The following is a 9,950-nucleotide window of genomic DNA, read 5'->3' on the forward strand; positions in this document are numbered from 1 at the left end:
ACCTGGGGTTGTTCCTGCCCAGATGCAGGACTCCACACTTTCCCTTGTTCTATTTCATCAAGTTATTCCCTGCCCAACTCTCCAGCCTGTCCAGGTCTCGCTGGATGGCAGCACAGCCTTCTGGCGTGTCAGCCACACCTCCCAGCTTAGTGTCATCAGCAAACTTGCTGATAGTACACTCAATTCCCTCATCTAAATCATTGATGAATATATTAAATAATACCGGTCCCAGTACTGACCCTTGAGGCACTCCACTAGTTACAGGCCTCCAACTAGACTCCGCCCCATAGACTGCAACTCTCTGGCTTCTCTCCTTCAGCCAGTTCACAGTCCACCTCACTACCTGATCATCCAGTCCACACTTCCTCAATTTAGCTGTGAGGATGCTGTGGGAGACTGTGTCAAATGCTTTGCTGAAGTCAAGGTAGACCACATCCACCGCTCTGCCATTATCCATCCACCGTGTTATTTCCTCATAGAAGGCTAAGATTGGTCAAGTATGATTTCCCCTTGGTGAAGCCATGTTGACTGCCCCTCATAACCCTCTTATCCTTGATATGCCTTAAGATGGGACCAAGGATAAGGTGTTCCATCACTTTCCCAGGGATGGAGGTGAGGCTGACTGGTCTATAGTTACCCGGGTCCTCCTTCTTGTCCTTTTTGAAGACTGGAGTGACATTTGCTTTCCTCCAGTCCTCAGGCACCTCTCCCGTTTCCCAAGACTTGGTAAAGATGATGGAGAGTGGTCTAGCAATGACTTCCGCCAGTTCCCTCAGCACCCGTGGGTGCATCCCATTTGGACCCATGGATTTATGGAAGTCCAGATTGCTCAACTGGTCTCTAACCCATTCCTCATCGACTAAGGCAAACCGCTCCGTTGACCTGACTTCATCTGAGGTCTCAGGGGTACAGGGCTCTTCAGGACTGCCTGCAGCAGAGTAGACAGAGACAAAGAAGGCATTCAGTAACTCTGCCATCTCTGTATCTTCTGTCACCAGGGCACCCATCCCGTTCATCAGTGGGCCTACATGGCCTCTGGTGTTAGTTTTATCTGCCATGTATTTGAAAAAGCTCTTTTTGCTGTCCTTGACCCTTCTCGCCAGGTTTAATTCTAAGGAGGCCTTAGTCATCCTAGCTGCCTTCCTACATCCTCTAGCAGCAGCCTTATATTCCTCCCAAGTGGCCAGCCCCTCCTTCCATGACCTGTAAACTCTCCTCTTCCACTCGAGCATACCCAGCAATTCCCTATTTAGCCATGCAGGTCTCCTGGCCCTCTTCCTTGACTTCCTACGTGTCAGGATGCTCCGATCTTGAGCTCGGAGAAAGCAATCCTTGAACGCCAACCAACTATCTTGGGCCCCTTTACCTTCAAACAGCCTTGCCCATGGGATTTCCCCTAGCAATTGCTTGAAAAGGCCAAAGTTTGCCCTGCTAAAGTCCAGAGTTGCAATTCTACTTGCTATTCTACTGGTCCTACCACACAAGATCCTGAATTCTACCATCTCGTGGTCGCTGCAACCAAGGCAGCCCTCAACCCTTACTGCTTTGACCAGACCCTCCTTGTTAGTGAGGATGAGATCCAGCAGCACTCCTCTCCTGGTTGGCTCATCCACCATTTGCAGGAGGAAGTTATCATCCATACACTGGAGGAACCTCCTGAGTTTGCTTGCAAAGAACTCTCACTTTTTGTTTATTTATGAAAAAAACCACCAAAACAAAACAACCCCAACCATGAATAAAAATAAGATCCCCCTTCAACTAGCTCCTGTGCTTGAAGCTTTTGTACGATGACTCTGTCAAGAATAAAATGTAGTCACGCGTTGTTTCATTCAGCCTTCCATGGATTGATGCATGGTGCACAGCTGCTGTATAAGTGAAAATGTCCTGTGATGATACAAACTGAATTAGGAGAGAGGATGTCTAAACTGTAATCACTTTAAAAGCCAAATAACTTTATTATGAAATCACTTAGGCGCCCTATATTTTGACAGGTGTATCTTCCCTAAACACTGGCATAATTCCTTCCTTTTTTGTTAAGGATGCCAACAAAGTTTCAGGAGATCACCTGAGTACAGATTAGCATATAATCTTTTTCTCAGTGAAATTTATATAGGCACAGACATCGGGAAATTTAAATCTGTCTATCCCAGGCAGCCATTTTAATTTGCATAGCATTATTATTCTGACCAATGTTTTATCACACAGCTGTAGATTTAAAACAGTTAATTATTATCTGGCAGCTCTAGTTCCTTAATTAAAATTGGTCCTGTATTTTTATTTTTTTTAATGCCTGAAATACTCTTCATTTATCCTAGATTTTTCCTCCTAGAGATTAAAACTAGCAACATTTACAGTCTTCTAGTTGGGGGTGACACAGGTAACAGCCAAGTCTTTTATCTGCAAAATTTCACTGCAGTTGGTGCTGTCTAGAATCAAATATATCTAATTAAAATGCAAGTAAATGTAACAAAAACCAGATATTAAAACTCAACCCACCAAACATCCCAAAGTTTGGATGTAACTTAAGAGAGAAAAAGGAAAGAAGAATGAAGTTGAACAAAGGTAAAATTAATAGTAACTTTCTTAGAAAGACATTTAAAATAGAAGAATTTTAGAGCATTTTAAAAAGAGTGATCAGGGTAGGGATAGACAATAAAATTTACATTTTTAGGTTTATAAATGTTAAGGAACGACCAGTATAAAGGGTTTGGGTCTGAGACAGAGCCCTGAACTTGATGTGATTAAATGCTCATTGGACTGAGACTGGAATAAAACAGGCAGTAGGATCCCAGGTCTTTGAACTTCAAGGACTGGTAGTGCTACGCTAAATTTACTGTGTAAACAAAAAGAAGAGGAAAAATATTTAAGATACAAACCAATTATATCAATGGGATTACCCCAAACCCACAATGGGAGATCTTTTTATCTATTTTGTAGCACATAAATTTGGAAGATAATCTTCAGTAACCTCCACATCGAGATTGCAAGTATCTTCAAAAAAATAAAAGTACATATTTAAAGTGACAAAAGTCTTGGGGTAGAGAGAGACACAGAGAGAGGACACAGAGGGTTTAATTAATTTCCTTAGTTATAGTACATTGCTTAGCTAAACATGGCTTAACTGGCAGCATGTAATCTGTGTGCAGTCTATGGGATCATCTGTCCAATTTGCTGCCTTTTTCTTCGAGGAAATAGAAAATAACTGTTTGGATTGCACTTATTTGTTAAACACCTATCTCTGGTATTCAAGGAAAATGCTCCTGTCTTCAGTATTCTGAATACAGAGTATTCAAAAAGGTCTGAATTTATTCCCAGATAGAAAGGGTTCAAAGGAAGATGTCTTCTGGCAGAACCAGGACAGCTGTTGATACTTCAATGTGGTTTTTATAGGAGTTCCCAAACCTGGAAATTGGCTCTGTGTTTTGCTGAGATTTATTATGATAAAACTAAGCCTTACATAGAAAATATACTTTTGGTTTTGATTTAGCTTTAGCTCAGCTATGATCTGCCAAAACAGCAAGAGATGCTCTATGTCCAAGGACTGGCCAGGATTAGATTTCCAGCAGCTCTAGACTAGGTGGGTAGCAGTGGGAGGAAAAACGAGCAGTAGATACTGACGTGATGTGCACTTGGCCATTACTCTGTGAAGTCACAATATTGCTGCTGAAACTCCTGAGAAGTATCTGACGTAGAGACATGAGGCAGCTGGAAGAGCGGTTTCAGAGCTCAAGAATGCTTAAGGAGTAAAGTTTCTGCTGAAATCTCAGACATCAGTAGCTCTTGAGAACATAGAATCATAGAATAGTTAGGGTTGGAAAGGACCTTAAGATCATCTAGTTCCAACCCCCCTCCCATGGGCAGGGACACCTCACACTAAACCATACCACCCAAGGCTTCGTCCAACCTGGCCTTGAACGCTGCCAGGGATGGAGCATTCACAACCTCCCTGGGCAACCCATTCCAGTGCCTCACCACCCTAACAAGAAATAATTTCTTCCTTATATCCAATCTAAAACATTCCGTCTCTATTCTTGAGAAATCCCTTCTAGAGATGCTTTGACAATTTGCTGTGCCTCTCCAGCCTTTAGACTTTGACTGCTTAATATAAAATTGACTTGGCTTCACATAGCATTTCTATGGTAAATTTCCAGGCTGAAAAAATAATGTTGTTTGGATTTCTTTTTCCTAACTAACTAAACAAAATCTGCACTAGATTTTGGAAAATTAAGATATGTAAGATAAAAACTTTTAGAGGCACTTCCAAATCACAGTGAAGTATAATATCTTCTTGATTAGAAGACTTGTTTCTTTCTTTCTCACTCAAACACCAAATGAGTGTGTGCTGACTTAACATTTTTATTTCAACCCATTTGCTTGTTTTGTGACAAAAATGTATAGTTCTATAGTTTGTGAGTAGTGCTCAGGATGCAATTCCCTGGTTTAATTGCTTCTCCAGGAGTTGCAGTCTCATGGAGCTTGTCCTGGAAAGGGAGGAGTGCATTAGGGAGGAGGACCTCTGTGCTTTGTGGTTGTGAACTGTGTTAAAGTGAAATTTCCCATAGAAAATAATGTAGGAACAAGAAAAGGGTTGGGGTGAACACAATATGTTGCCATAGCCCCTGGTCACAATGTACCAGCTGTTTTGCAACTGATAACATTGTGTGATAAATCAAAGGAAACTTTTTAGGGCTGACAGATTCACATTCGTATTTAAAAAAAGAAAAATTGTCACCAAAGCAAACAGAACATAGTCCATTAAAAATATATCAGTACTACTAATTTCTAAAGCTCTATGCTTCTGAAACTGTATGTGTTTAAATACTTCAACGGGCTTTTTGTCATTGAGGTCTACTGTTCTGCTAATTCATCATCACTTTAATCTGGAATTTCATCGGGTTAACTCTGCAATGTGCATTGGATTTTATTACAGACATTATATTAAAGTAACTGCAGAATTGAAACAGCTTCTTCATTTTCCCACTGCTGTTTGGTTGTGTCCAAATATATTCCTATTAGCAACAGGGTTTTTTTTTTTCTGGTTATATTTACCAGTGATATTGAAAAGATTAATAATGCCTTTCAGTTATAGGATCTACAAATGACAGGTATTTGGTTTTTATTTGACAAGAATTGCACAAGTGCAAAGTTTTGATAAAGAGAGAAAAGAAAAGGGGGGGGGGGGGGGGGTGGAACAAACAACGAAAAAACAAACCCAGAACTGCAACTCCAGTTGTAGCATACAAGAGCAGAACTGAACTGCTTCCAGTTGCAGTGGACAAAATGAGAGCAGCCACTTCAATTCCTTTGAAAGGAACATACAAGTCATTTGGATCCCTGACAACCTTAACTTTGCAGCTGACTTTATGTGACCAACTGGTTCAAGAGCGGACAGGAAAGAACAGAGGGATTTAAGGATATCAGACAAATCTTCCACATCATGTTTTTAAGGGTATTTTTTAAATAAAGTTTCTATTCTTCCTGCAGATGCGCTGAAAACTAGGATATTTAAATTAATCCTCCCAGTGCTAATGCATGTTTACCTGATTTTGGTGCTTTAGTAGCCATGCCCTTGCCTCCTTTGTGGCAACTAGTGGGTACAGAGGAACAGTACTGAAAAAGACAAAGGTTTCAGAGGTTTGGCAGTTGGTCTGTAGTGTAGCAGATGCTGCAAAACAGATTTATGAGGTTGAGGTAGGAAAGCATCTTGATGAGGAAAAACAGTGAGGGCATATTTGCATTGATGTGAGAGCAAGTCTACAGGCAGCGAGTCTGCAACAGACCTTCCACTGCTTCTGCCAGAGGGGAAGCTGCAATAATAAAAACATTAAACAAACTGTTCCACAGAACTAAGGAAGCCAAATTCCCACAAATCTATATTTTGTGTCCCCTATTTCAGTTTCTCCCTTTATACCTCCCCCATTATATCCCTCTCAAAATATCAGATTCTTCCCTTCTTCTATCCTCCCTATGATCATTTCAGTACCTCCAGCCCCTTCTGTAAGTACCATTAGTGGTTTTGTGTCCCCAGCACTCTCTGAATGCAGTGTACCATCTTCCCTGCGGTGTCTCTTAGCTCCCTATTTTGACCTTGCATGGCTGGCTGGCTGCCTCTCAGAAGAATGAACGGGCTTCATTATTCCTACATTTCCTTCTCCTGATGCATGAGTAACTTCTCTCTGCTTCACTTGGGCATTTATTTGGCAGTGTGGCTATCTAGCAAAAAAAGAAAGTAAAATTCAATTTCAGTTTCATAAAAAAGTTGGTATATTGTATCAGCTAATAATAGAAATGGACCTGATGACCTTTAAAATGTCTCCTGATCTTGAGTTTCTGTATTCCTAATGATTTTAACAGTAGTATGATCTCATGCCACTCCCCTGGCAGTTGCCTTTGGGAAAATAACATACAACTAGCAGTAATTGAATGTGTCTAAAATATAGAGATATATAGGCTTTCTGAAGATTCATCTGGTAGTGTCAGTTCCATGTGAACTTTGGCTTGCATTTGCATTAAATGCTAGCTGTCAGCTTGGTACAGCATCTACTGCAGTCAATGGAGAGACCTTGGAAGGGTTGCTGATGCCTTTTTCAGCATGGGTGCCCCCTCTTAATACCTTCTGATTTCACTCTGGAGTTGCTGAGATGCCTCAATTCAGCGTAACGTGCTATACTTCTGCAAGAATAACAAGGGGAATTTCTGGGACAAATTGTGGCATTTATATCTGGTCAGACCCACTCAGCTGACTGGGGGCACGCTCCTGGATGTGACTGTGTTAGGCGAGATGAATCCTCTCTTTGAAATGCTGGGACTGTTCACAGTCACAACATGTGAAATGAACTGTGTGTACAAATCTGTTCAGAATCATTCACTGTGATGATGAATCCAATTTTGTTTCAGTTGCAAAAATATGATGAACTAGACTGTGTTAAAAAAAATGTTATGCCAATCAGAAGTCAGCTTCCCAGATGCCAATGGTACCAAACTGCATGGGGAAGTGGACATTTCAGAAGGGAGAGCCATGCTGCAGGATGACCTGGAAAGCTGGAAGAGTCAGCTAACTAGAACCTTACAAAATTCAACAAGGACAAGTGTAAAGTCTTGCACCTGGGTAAACAGAATCCAAGAGTGCAGCAGATGCTGGGACCTACCTGGCTAGGGAGCAGCTCTGTGGAAAGGGACCTGGAGGTCCTGGTGGACCACAAGCTTAATATGAACGAACAGTGTGCAGCTGCAGCAGAGAAAGCCACCAGGATTCTGGATTACATCAAGGGCATCACCAGCAGAGACAGAGTTGTCATTATCCCACTCTACACAGTATTTGTCATGCCACAGCTAGAATACTGTGTTCAGTTTTGGTCCCTGCTATACAAAAAGATGTAGACAGGCTGGTAAGGGTCTAGAGAAGGGCGATAGACGTGATCAAGGAACTAGGAAGCTGTGTAAGGAAAGGCTGAGAGAGCTGGTCTTGTACAGCCTGGAGAAAAGAAGGCACAAGAGAGACTGTATCACCATGTTACCATATTTAAAGGGTGGCTACAGAGAAGATGGACACTCCCTTTTTACAAGCAGTCACATAGAAAAGACAATGGGTAATGAGCACAAGTTACTCCTGGGGAGATTCTGGCTTCAGAGCAAGGTTTTCCTAACTCAGCATTTAAGAGATTTGGATAAGTCTCTTATTCTGTTCTTTCTAAACCAAATAACATCAGTATGAATTGTTCTGTATGGTCTCAAAAGAGTTTAGGAGACAACAAACGTTCTTTCTAATGTCCCCCATGTATTTTTAGAGCTTAAATGAAAGGGAAATGAAAGGGAAAACCTCTCTGACAGCAATACAAAGGAGAAGGCTGTGAGGTACCAGTAGGTGGTGCTGGTACAACAGTAAGAAGGATGTGCGCACTTGACACTGAAGCCAACTCTTCAAAACTTTTCCTCCCATCCAGTATCATTACTATATCACTTTCTAATTTTAAATATTGTTGTCTTATTGATGTGGGGGCTAAGAGCTGTACCTATAAAGGAAAAAGTACTTTACTGTGAGGTTGGTGAGGCACTGGAACAGGTTGCCCAAAGAAGCGGTAAATGCTACATCCCTGGCAGTGTTCAAGGCCAGGCTGCGCAGAGCCTTGGCTCTTTCATGTCTAGTGTAAGGCATCTCTACCCATGGCAGGGGAGTTGGAACTAGATGGTCTTAAGGCCCTTTCCAACCCAGACTATTCTATGATTATGGGATTCAATTTACCAACGTGACACAGCACTAAATTCTATAGAGAGCAAATAGCATTTTGTTCCTCCACTGGTTCAAGTAAACAGGCTAACAACGTGTTACGTAGCAGTCATGGGAATTCTTGAAAATGACAAAAAAAAAAAAGTCAAGTTGAGATGATTTCTTTACCTTTAGTTCACACCTATGAAATAGTTCTGTATTACCACAAACATAGACACATACTTGAAACATACAGTTGCATTGTACTGCAGGCACTTCAGAAAGAATTTGTAGAGAAATAGCCTCTGCATATAATAACATCCCTACCACTTTGAATTGTAACCTGAAATTGAATCAATTTACCTTGTAAAGTATTCAAAGAAAAATTAATCTTCCACAAAGTACTCTTAACAGAAATGTCTCATGGTTACACCATTGTGTAAAGCATCAGGTCTCCTTGAGCTTTTATTCTTCGTTCTGTCTGTCAGTGCACAGCTCTACCATAAGTTAAGCTAAAACATTTGTTAGGAAACATCAGTTTAAGTACAGGTAAGACATTATAAGGAATTTAATCCCAGGAAATACTAATTTGTTCTTTAATTTGCTAGTGGTAATTACAATGAATGGATTTGTTAAATTTCTGTCTCTCATAAGCAGAATTATACACACTTCTCATGCTTACTTTCACATTATTTGCACTGGGTATTATAAAATTTCATTAAGTTCCCAGTTCTTTTGGAAGCAACAATTTTTTCTAGTGTAGAGTAATGCTCAGAAAGACTAGAAAAAAAATATCATCTAGAAAAAAAAACACCCCACATTTCAGCTGTGTTCTGAACCCCAAGGGATGCTTATTCCTTTTGGTCTTTGTTTCTTTTATCGTCTTGTTACTTCTTCCTTCTTGGAACACAGTTTGACCTGACCTTTTTTTTTGTTTGTTTGTTTTTCTTTTGGAGAGTGAAATTAGAGTCTATCAGGGAATATGGGCAATACTTCATCCACATCCACCTAAGCTTTTGACCTTTGACTCAGCACAAGCTCTAGAAAGTCATCTACAGACATCCTGTCCATGCAGCCTTTCCTTTCATTTCTGCATTTTGCATTTTTTGGCAATTCTTTAATCTTCCCTCATTACTGAAACAGTAAATGGAAGCAAAGAGAAGGGAAAGAAGAATTAAAGGTGGTGAATAATAAGAGGCAGCTGTTAGTTGCTACTCAGCAGCCACAACGTTATATTCTAGGCACTTACAGACAAATGATAGAAATCTGGGCCTACAAATCACCCTTCCATTAATCTGCATTAGCAGGGACAGCCCACAGTGGAGTCCTAGAACCTGCCACACCTTGCAAGCTGAGAGATGACGAAAACCACCTGTGCTATTTCAGTGTATGTGAACTTTGGAAAAAGACATCACCTGAAAAATGTCTATAAAGAAAGAATCCTGGAAAAGAGATGTCTCCAGGGAGTCTTTGAAGTGCTCTGTACAAAGCAAAAGCATGGGAATGCCAAGTGAGGTCACTCGGTGTGGTATAAAGTTGGTAGGTTGATGCTTGCAGGTTTCTGCAAACTAGAGCAGCTGGGAGTCAACTGCAACTTGGTTTTGGAAGTAAAATGTTTTTCTTCCACTCATTTCCTTTTCAGAAATATCAGTTTTTGTCCCTTGCTCAACACAGGATGAAAAATTAAAGTCTTAAAAAATATTCATGAGCAAAATTAAATAGATCATTCATTTTTAATGATTTC

Source organism: Pezoporus flaviventris, unplaced genomic scaffold, assembly GCF_033815535.1.
Source record: "Pezoporus flaviventris isolate CSIRO_AGI_PZ_B2104156 unplaced genomic scaffold, CSIRO_AGI_Pfla_v1 ptg000007l, whole genome shotgun sequence".
NCBI classification, from domain to species: Eukaryota; Metazoa; Chordata; class Aves; order Psittaciformes; family Psittacidae; genus Pezoporus; species Pezoporus flaviventris.